Source organism: Balaenoptera borealis (genome assembly GCF_965194805.1).
Source record: "Balaenoptera borealis genome assembly, chromosome: 3".
Lineage (NCBI taxonomy): Eukaryota > Metazoa > Chordata > Mammalia > Artiodactyla > Balaenopteridae > Balaenoptera > Balaenoptera borealis.
In genome coordinates, this window is record NC_138866.1 from 467,980 (window position 1) to 478,581 (window position 10,602).

Sequence of the window (10,602 nt, forward strand, 5' to 3'; positions counted from 1 at the left end):
CCGGAAGAACCTGAGTTGGGAGCGCGGACTGCTACGGGTTGGGGTGGTGGGGGGAGGGGCAGGCCAGGGGAGGGACCTGTAGCCAGGTGATCAAGGAGCTTGGACTTCGTCCCAAGGACAACGTGGCGCCCAAGGAGCGTTTGCTGCTGGATGAGACCTGCTCAGATGAGGCTTTCAGAGAGCTCCGGGTGCCAAAGGGCATGGAAGGAAGAAGAACAGGACTGGGGGGTGGGGAATGGTCAGGTGTCCAATCCTAGTCCTGGAATGGAAGAGGTGGGGGCAGAGAAGTGGCCTGGGTGTTCCCGGTTTGCCCCCAGACCCACCTTCCTCCCTCCCCATGGCCTGCCCTCTGGGCCGCATCGGTGGCCCCATCCCCCACTCTCCCCTGGCTTCCGGGTGAGTTTGGAAGCCAGCCCAAAGGTTGGGGAATTTCCCCAGCTCCCTCCCGGCTGGGCACAGACCTCTGCTCTCCCTGAGGTCCTCTCTCTGAGGCCCCAGTCCCTGCCCTGAGGCCCTTTCTACCCTCTTAGGGCTTTGAGACCAGCCCCCACCCAGGTCTTCACCACCCTGTTGGTTTCGCCTACCCCTTGCCTGCACCTTGGTAAATGGACCTTTGTAAAAGTCCTTTTCTCTCTTTGCATCTTTCTCCTGCCAGGACCCTGACTTCCTCCAAGGTGAGGAAGAGAGAAGGCAAAGACGGAGCCCAGTGGTCACCTGGACTCCCTACTGTCACTGGGAAACAGGTGAACAGGCCGGGAGAGCAGGTGTGCAGGGGTCAGCTGTTGAGAGTTTGATGCAGAAGGATGGAGAGACCTGGGGACACTCAGGTGAGCTGTTCGGGACAGAGCTAGGGGCAGCTGGAGGCCTCATCATGTGTGGGTGATACTTGGAGCCAGAGGGAGGGGGTAGAAAGAACAAAGTAGACTAGCCAGGAATCCACAGTGAGGACTGGAAAGGAAACCCAAGGAGGGGTGAGGCCACAGTCTCCCCAAGGTTGCATTGAATGCAAGTTGCATTCAATGTAACTTGTAAGAGTAGCTACAGGATTTTTTTTTTTTTATAACTATGTGAACCTATCCTGAAATCCATGAGGAAAATAAAGGTGCAAGAATAATTAGCCTGCAAGTACTTGAACAGACATGTCTCCAAAGAAGATAACCAGATGGTCAACAAGAACATGGAAAGATGGTCAACATCATTAGTCATTAAAGAGATGCAAATCCAAACCACAGTGAGCTACCACTTCACACCTGTTAGCATGACTATTATCGAAAAATAATATAATAATAATCAGTGTTCGTGAGAATGTCTGTAGAGAATTGAACCCTATGCATTGTTGGTGAGAACGTACAATGGTGCAGCCTCTATGGCAAACAACATGGCAGTTCCTCAAAAAATTAAAAATAGAACTACCATACAATCCAGCTATTCCACTTCTGAATATATGCCCAAAAGAATTGAAAGCAGGGACTCGAATAGATATTTGTACACCTGTGTTCATAGCAACGTTTTTTACAGTAGCCAAAAGGCGGCTGCACCCCAAATGTCCTTCAGTGGATAAATGGATAAGAGAAATGTGGTCCATCCTTACAATGGAATATTATTCAGCCTTAAAAAGGAAAGAACATGGATGAGCCTTTAGGACATTGTGCCAAGTGAATTAAGCCAGTCGCAAAAAAGCAAATTCTTTATGATTCCACTTCTACGAGGTCCCTAGAGTAATGAAATTCTTAGAGACAGAAAGGATGTTGGTTGCCAGGGGCTGGGGGATGGGGATGGGGAGTGAGTGTTTAATGGAGACATAGTTTCAGATTTAGGAAGATGAAAAAAAGTTCAGGGGACTTCCCTGGTGGCGCAGTGGTTAAGAATCCACCTGCCAATGCAGGGGACATGGGTTCGAGCCCTGGTCCGGGAAGATCCCACATGCCACGGAGCAACTAAGCCTGTGCGCCACAACTACTGAGCCTGCGCTCTAGAGCCCGCGAGCCACAACCACTGAGCCTGCGTGCCACAACTACTGAAGCCCGTGCGCCTAGAGCCCATGCTCCGCAACAAGAGAAGCCTCTGCAATAGGAAGCCCGTGCACGACAACAAAGAATAGCCCCTGCTCACCGCAACTAGAGAAAGCCCGCGAGCAGCAACGAAGACCCAACGCAGCCAAAAAATAAATAAATCAATAAAAAATAAATAAATTTATAAAAAAAAAAGTTCAGGAAGTGGATGGTGATGATGGTTGTATGATGACATGAATGTACTTAGTGCCACTGAACTGCACCTTTAAAAATGGTTGTAATGGTAAATTTTAGGGCTTCCCTGGTGGCGCAGTGGTTGAGAATCCTCCCGCCGATTCAGGGGACACGGGTTCAAGCCCTGGTCCGGGAAGATCCCACATGTGCGGAGCAACTAAGCCCGCGAGCCACAACTACTGAGACCGTGCGCCACAACTACTGAAGCCCACGCGCCTAGAGCCCGTGCGCCACAACAAGAGAAGCCACCACAATGAGAGAAGCCCGCGCAGCACAACAAAGAGTAGCCCCCACTCACCGCAACTAGAGAAAGCCTGCGTGCAGCAACAGACCCAACGCAGCCAAAAATAAATAAATACACATAAAAAAAAGAAAGCTCACATTTCTTGAAAAAAGGTAAATTTTATGTTTTTTATGTTTTACCACAATTTTATAGATTATTTTTATTTATTTATTTTTGGCTGCATTGGGCTTTCGTTGCTGCACGCGGGCTTCTCATTGGGGTGGCTTCTCTTGTTGTGGAGCATAGGATTTAGGCGTGTGGGCTTCAGTAGTTGCGGCTCGTGGGCTTAGTTGCTCCGCGGCATGTGGGATCTTCCCGGACCAGGGATCGAACCCGTGTCCCCTGCATTGGCAGGCGGATTCTTAACCACTGCGCCACCAGGGAAGTTCCCACAATTTTAAAAAGTAAAGAAAAAAAACAAAAACAAAAACAGCCTGTATAATTCTAAAAAAGAAGGCGCCAGTCTTGCCAGAGGGTAGAATCTGTCACAGAACCGACTAGAACATTCTGTTATAGGTGGTTGACTGGACACACAGATCAGAGGTCCGTGTGATCATTTAGCATACGATTATTTGGCATTTAAAATCTGCGAGGAAAAGGGCGTTCTTTAATAAAGGGTGTTGGGACAACTGAGCAGCCATCGGAAGGAAACATGACATTGGACTCCTATCTCACTCCAAAATAAATTCCACATGGACCAGAAATACACATGCCAACAACAAACCCACAAAAGCATTTGAGGAAAACACAGGAGGCTGGAGACAGTTTAATGATCTCACCATGAGGAAGGCTTTTCCCAGCGTGACAAAAGCAGAAGTCATAAAAAATTTTTTTGATAAATTTAAGTAAATTACAAATTGCAACATTTTGCATAGGTCTAACCTTTTAAGTCCTAGGATGTGCCACAAACTGGGAAAAGCTTGTTGCCAACTCATATCTCAACGGAAGGGCCAACTCCCCAGCAGAGTGGGCCTATGAATTAGTAAGGATGGGGGCCGAGCGTCTCACTGGAAGTTGGGCAAGCAGCCCAGACGCATGCAGAAGGAAACCCGCATGGCTGTTAGCTGAAAGATGCTTAACTTCACCCATGATCAGAGAAATGCAAATGCACGTGACCTTCAAACTTTGGAGGTTTTGAAGAGGGAGGGACGGGAGCGGTGGGGAGACGGGCCCCCAGCTAGGGTGTGAGTCTGAGGTTGAAGGTGGGGTGACAGTGCCCATCACCTTACAAAAGCCCTTGTGCAGCCCGCCTGTCTGCTTCCCGGGATCTGTCCTGCAGGAATACTCGCGCGTGTGCACCAGGCCTAGTCGAGATTTTCATCGCTGCTTTGCCCCTAAAGCAGAGCTAGAAACGGCTCGGCCTTGGTCCACCCAAGGGCACCGCTGAGGGCCGCCAGATGCCGTGCAGCTGTGGGCACCACTCGGTGGCTCCCTGGGGAGCACAGAACCATCTCCTCAGTGTTCTCAGAGAACCCACAGCCCCTCTCCCTCCTCTGCACGGTCTGGTCACGGGGTGGCCCCTGCACGCGGGAACTGGGGATGGGGAGACCTCGTTTCCACCCTTGGCCCTTGGCTCTGCCTGAATTTTTTAAACCAGGAAGCTGTGTTAACAATGACAAGATCTGCTGTTTTCTTTAGGGGATAGTCAGGAGGGGGCACGGTCCCCGTGCAGAAAGAGGCAAGGGAGCGGCCAGCACATCCTGTGGACACGTGGCTCCAGGGCTGGGCAGGGCTCTGAGGTGGTGCCTGGGGCTTGACGTAGAGCTGCAGACCCCCTTGGGGGTGGGAGTGGAGCCAGGGGATGCAGAGAAAAGATAAAAGCAGGCCTCCCATCCCCCTCCCAGCCGATCCCCAGCCCTAGGGCCTTGCTGCCCTTTGAAGCCACTGGACTCAGCGGCGTCAGGCCAGCCCACGTTCCTTTGGCCTCCTCCTCAACCCCATACCCCGCTCTCCAGGATTTCACCGGGGTTCTCTGGTTGAACTCATATAACCTGAGCATCTGCCAGCCTAGCGGCCCTGTCCTCTGTGGTCGAGAACCATGGAACCCTGGCTGTCCCTTTGCCTTTGGATTTTTGCATTTAGTCCCTAGTTTCACGTGCATTTGCTGCTAGTGGGAGAAAGAAACCTCAGTGCTGACACAGAGGTGACGGGCCCAGCCCCTGCACCTTCCCAGAGTCAGGCCCAGGGCCTGTTCTTTCCATCCCGATTGTCTGTCCGGCCTTGCTGACCAGACACCAAGGTCAGCTGCAGCCAGGAGCTGGGCCTTCGTGAGGGGCCGGCTTCCCACTCGTGTGTCTGCTGCGTAGCTGCCCAGGCCTGTTGGAGCTGCCCGGCCCAGGACACGACAGGGATCGCCTGCAGGCTTGGGCCCCGCCGGCCCGCACCTGGGAGAGTCCTGCGGGGCTGGTCTGGGCCAGGCAGCTGGGGCAGGGAGGCAGGTGGCCCGGTGGAGGCGGGAGGGCCCCTGGCCACTGTCCCTGTCCTCCTGGCTCAGCCTCAGGGCTGAGGTAATTATCCTAATTATCCACAGACGGCAGGAGGGCCAGTCCTAAAACCTGGGCCTCACTATGTCCATGTTTCATTATTCGGCCCAGCTGAGCCCCGCAGCTGAAGGGTCAGGCTCCGTGCCGGGGGGTGGGGGGCACCAGTCCTGCCAGGGCCTAGCATGGGAGCAGCGGGTGCTGGGCTGTGGCAGGACAGTCATTGGCCCCTGCACCCCTAAACCTGAGGGCAGGTGGGAGGGGCTGCCGGGCTGTGTCCCCATAACCCCTGAGCCTCCCTCCTGAAGGGCACAGTGTCGGCCTGCACCCCACGCAGAAGTCACCCCTCAAAGGGGACCCAAGGGTGGGCAGGGCAGTGGCCACGCCCCGCCGGCTTCATGCCCCCATTCTTTCCCCCTCCCCCATTCTTCCCCCCTCCCCCCATTCACGCCGCCCTTGCCCCCTCCCCCATTCACATCCTGGCCACGGGCTGTGAGCATTGTGCTCCTGTGCTGTGGGTGTCCTCTCGCTCGCGCGCCCTCAGGCTGGAGGGCAGAGTCCATCTCTGCTCGGGGTCTAGGCTCTCATACTCCCCCCGCACACACACACCCCCATAACCCTGCAGCTCCCGGGACGGACAAGGAGGGTGAGGAAGGGCTGCAGGAGTCACCTCCTCCCCACTCGGGGTGACCCTTTCTCAGGGATCCCCCAGGGAACTAGGAATGTCTTTGCTCACATCTGTAGCACCGCCTCAGCCCTCCTTCCACCACGGCAATCCTGAGGGGACCCACTCCAAAGCCTCCCGCCCTGTTCCTTCCAACAGAACCAGGTGCTTTCAGCCATCAGTGCAGAGCTCTTGATCTCAGGGAGGATGCGCCAGACCCAAAGCTGGGTGTGGGCACAGGCCCAGTTTTTGCCCAAGTGAGGTGACTTCTGCTGTCGGCCAGGGAGTGGAGAAGGGTGCTTCTGGGAATGCTGTTCCTCCCATTTAAGAGATGAGGTGAGGTAAGACACTGCCATCTGCTCACTGCCTTTGCTGGCTGAGGTTGTGATGCTTGGAGCTCCAGCAGCCATAATATGACCAAGAGGAGAAGACCAGGAGCTGAGCAGCAAAACCAGTCCAGATCCCTGCCTTTGCTGCTGAACTGGACCCAGAATAAACACCTTATTCTTATTAAGTCAAACAGACAAAAAAGCCCTCATTGTCTTTTTTTTTTTTTTTTTTTAGCTTTTTTTTTTTTTTTTAATTTTTTATTTATTTATTTATTTTAGCTTTGGCTGTGTTGGGTCTTCGTTTCTGTGCGAGGGCTCTCTCTAGTTGCGGCGAGCGGGGCCACTCTTCATCGCGGTGCGCGGGCCTCTCACTGTCGCGGGCTCTCTTGTTGCGGAGCACAAGCTCCAGACGCGCAGGCTCAGTAGTTGTGGCTCACGGGCTTAGTTGCTCCGCGGCATGTGGGATCTTCCCAGACCAGGGCCCGAACCCGTGTCCCTGCATTGGCAGGCAGATTCTCAACCACTGCGCCACCAGGGAAGCCCGCCCTCATTGTCTTTTAAGCTACTTTGGGTTGAATGTTGTGTTAATTGCAGCCCAGCCATCTATGTAGCATAATATGTTCAGATTGGCTTTCTCCAAACTGTTCCTTGGAATGTTAGTAATCACTATATCTATGAAAGAAAAGTCCATTTTGGTGATATTTATTTTTTAAAATAAAAATGTGTTACCCGTCCCCGCCCTCAAGCATGACCACCTGGAAACCACTGATGAGGTCCCTTCTCTCTAGGGATGGTGACATTGGAGATAGGCTCCGTTAGCCCTCCTCCAGGATGAAGCATGTGCCAGAAGACCTGGAGAACCCCGCTGGGCCGAGCTTTTGAGAGTCTGGGTGTCGTCCATTCCATCAGCCCACACACCTCAGGGCAGGAGCACATGCTAGGACGGAAGGCGAAGAGCACGTCGACATCTGCAAGACGTGCTGCTCCTCCAGAGCCTTTGACCTCGAATTTGCAGCGTCGCTGTTGGACGTTAGACGTGAGTTAGACGTGAGTTAGACGTGAGTGGAGGCATCGTGAACATTGCGGAGGAAAGGTGGGCGGCATCCCTTCCCCTCCCTTCCTGTTGCGATAGACTCGTTTGGCAGTTTTCTGTCAGATGTTAATTCTTGCAAGTGCCCTGTGCCACCCACCGCTGGTGACAATGGTGACCACTGCCATTGTAGTAGCAGAGGTGACCCTCTCGAAGCTCTTCTCCCAGCGGGGTGGTGGTTGGCCAGGTGCTGCCATCTTATCAGCCATCCTTCCCCGGGCTGAGACCTGCCTGTGGATCTCCGAGAGTTACCTCAGGAAGCAGCAGAAGAAATCAGACTCCCGACAGGTCAGGACGCTTGAGAGAGTGGCACTTGGACAGCCTGGTGGCCTTCCTCGTGGCCACTTGGATTCTCCTCCTGCATCTGAGGTGGGACAGTGAAAAACTGCCACTAGAACTCCAGGCACTGAGGGTCACTGGAGGAAGACAGTGGCTGGAGGTAAGGTCTCCCCGTTGGAAGGTGAATGGTGACATCCACGGGTGATTTGTTGAACAGCTAATAAGAATGGATTCAGTGTACAACCCTCCAACGTGGTGCCACGTGCACGTGCGTGTGGCAGCCTGCGGGGCTGCCGAGGTAACGCCACGGTCCCTCTGCAGTCAGTGAGACTGAATCTGGTCTTTAATGAGTCGTGGCACAAAAAATCTTCTGCAATAGCCCTAACCAACGACTTCTTAATATATTGAAATGCCCCTTTTTATTAAGCAAAATGCCTTTTTATTTTGATGCACAGAATGGAATTTTTTGCTTTATGTCTCGGATTTATATTATTTTTTTAACTCGACATTTACTCCCTTTGTGTATTTTAAGTCACGCACATGTACTCTTTGTACAGTTGTAAAATTTTAATAAAAATCAACGTATTTTTTTAACTGCATTACATCAGCATTTATAGACGTTGTTACGCACAACCTACCTTGGAGTCCCATGTGCACACTGGCCGGCGCCCGGCGTCTGCTCTGTCCCCTGGCAGCGCCCGTGGCCCTGTCTGCTTGTTGCTCCAAGCCAGGTACCTTGCTTTACAATTTCAGCCCATATCATGATGCCCGTCAATGTTTGTTGCACCCCAAACACAAAACACTGTGCAGACTCATTTCTCCTGCTTCCATGGCTCAAACAGGAAAGTATTAAAACGCAGCAAGATCTTATGGTCTCAAACTGGACCCAAATCAAATAAGCAGAAACCAGAATTCTTCCAAGTAAAGATAAGTGGTTGCAGCCTCCCTGAGGCAGGAAAGGCCTGATGAACGAACTCCCAGGTATCAGAACAAGACATTGCATGTGGCTAGCATTGCTGCTTCCCTTTGTGGTCCATAAACGGCTTTCAGACTATTCTGGAATGGGACTAGGGCTGAGTTAGGTGTAAGATTCCCACACAGAAACCACTGGCCCGGGGAGTCACACAGGCTTAAGATTCTTGTGCTCTCTCAGGTGAAGTTTCATGAGCAGGAAAAGAAAAGAAAAATAAATACTCTATCTTGATATGTTTCCTTTCTTAATATGGTTCTTACTAAAATAAATGCAACTTGATTTCTCTTATTACTGTTATAAAATTTAAAACACACAGGGACTTCCCTGGCGGTCCAGTGGTTAAGACTCTGTGCTCCCAATTTGGGGGGCGGAGCATGGTTCGATCCTGGTCGGGGAACTAAGATCCTGCATGCCACATGGTGCGGCCACACACACACACACACACACACACAATTTTGATAATTTCTTACGTCAAGTAAATCAAGTAGATTATTTTACCACGTACCAAGCAAGTCCATGGCACTCATTATAGTTTATAAGACCACGTAGTGTTTAATCGTGCTTCCAGATATGACGGATAGCAAATATCAGACAAAACCTTGTACCAAAGGCAACTCTAAAAGCCATATTTAAAAATACATAGCTGGGGGTACTTCCCTGGTGATGCAGTGGTTAAGAATCTGCCTGCCAATTCAGGGAACACAGGTTCGAGCCCTGGTCTGGGAAGATCCCACATGCTGCGGAGCATCTAAGCCCGTGAGCCACAACTACTGAGCCCATGCGCCTAGAGCCCGTGCTCCACAACAAAGAGAAGCCACTGCAGTGAGAAGCCCGCACACCGCAATGAAGAGCAGCCCCCGCTCGCCGCAACTAGAGAAAGCCTGCGCGCAGCAGAGAAGACCCAACGCAGCCAAAAATAAATAAATAAATAAATAAATAAATAAATAAATAAAAAATACACAGCTGGGGACTTCCCTGGTGGTCTGGTGGTTAACTCCGTGCTCCCAATGCAGGGGGACCGGGTTCGACCCTGGTCAGGGAACTAGATCCCGTGTGCCGCAACGAAGATCCCATATGCTGCAACTAAGACCTGGCGCAGCCAAAATAAATAAATAAATAAACATTAAAAAACAAACAAACAAACAGCTGTTTGAAGGCATCGGCGAGCAGCCGAGGCAGCCAGGACTTGAGGGGCTGAGACCCTGACCAGAGGGAATCACCTTGAGGTGAGCTGTCGTTCGCGGCCACTCTCCTCCTGGGGGAGCTCGCTGACTCTTGGATGCTGCTGAGCCTGGAGGCCAAGGGGAATGTGGCAGCACAGCCACGGCCCGGGGAACGGGCCTGGAACCACTGGGCCAGGCGCTGGCCCGGCAGAGGAGGGGCGGCCCGGGGCTGCAGGGCCAGGAGCCACTGAGCATCGAGGGGAGCTGGGAGACCCCGTTCCAGGGGCAAGGTGTGGAAGCCTGGCCAGGAAGTGGAGACAGATGAGAAGGTTTTACTTATTTATTTATTTAAATTTATTTTATTTATTTATTTTTCGCTGCGTTGGGTCTTCGTTGCTGCGCGCGGGCTTTCTCTAGTTGTGGCGAGCGGGGGCTACTCTTCGTTGCGGTGCACGGGCTCCTCATTGTCGTGTCTTCTCTTATTGTGGAGCACAGGCTCTAGGCACACGGTCTTCAGTATTTGCAGCATGTGGGCTCAGTAGTTGTGGCTCGCAGGCTCTAGAGCGCAGGCTCAGTAGTTGTGGTGCACGGGCTTCATTGCTCTGCGGCATGTGGGACCTTCCCGGACCAGGGCTTGAACCCATGTCCCCTGAATTGGCAGGCAGATTCTTAACCACTGTGCCACCAGGGAAGCCCGAGAAGGTTTTAAACGTGTGCTCTTTTCCAATCTGGGAGAAGGTGGCAGAACTGGACTTTGAGACACCTCCGCACGCAGTGGAGGGACCTGGGGAGATGGTCCCTCTGTTCTTTCCGAGTGGCCAGATCCCCAGCCAAGACCCTAGTCTCAAAGCCAACCCACTTCTCCTTTTCAGCAGCAGGTGCTCATGGAGAAGGGGTTTCTGAAATCTGAGCCACAACGTGGCTCTGCTTTTCAGGGGCAGGCCCTGGACTAGCCTGCGGGGAGGGGGCAGGGGGCTGGGGCATGGACAGCTAGTGTCCTGCCACCCCGAGAGGCCCTGGGGTCACTGCGGGGAGGAGAGGACAGGGGAGTCACGAGGCGGCCGGGAAGCTCTCTGCTAAGCTGGTGGCCACTGT

The 10,602-nt window shown here is 52.7% G+C and overlaps 1 long non-coding RNA gene across 2 annotated transcripts; it reads left to right on the forward strand.

Annotated features, from left to right (window-relative positions):
• Positions 1–62: 62 nt before the first annotated feature.
• Positions 63–7,970, forward strand: LOC309626276. 2 transcript variants are annotated; one of them, XR_014243078.1, is made up of 3 exons: positions 63–273; positions 656–827; positions 6,791–7,970. It is a non-coding gene; the product is annotated as an uncharacterized lncRNA (long non-coding RNA). The 2 variants fall into 2 exon arrangements; XR_014243079.1 differs by lacking the exon at positions 6,791–7,970 and adding an exon at positions 1,886–2,294 and having other exon boundaries at positions 64–273.
• The last annotated feature ends 2,632 nt before the right edge of the window (positions 7,971–10,602 follow it).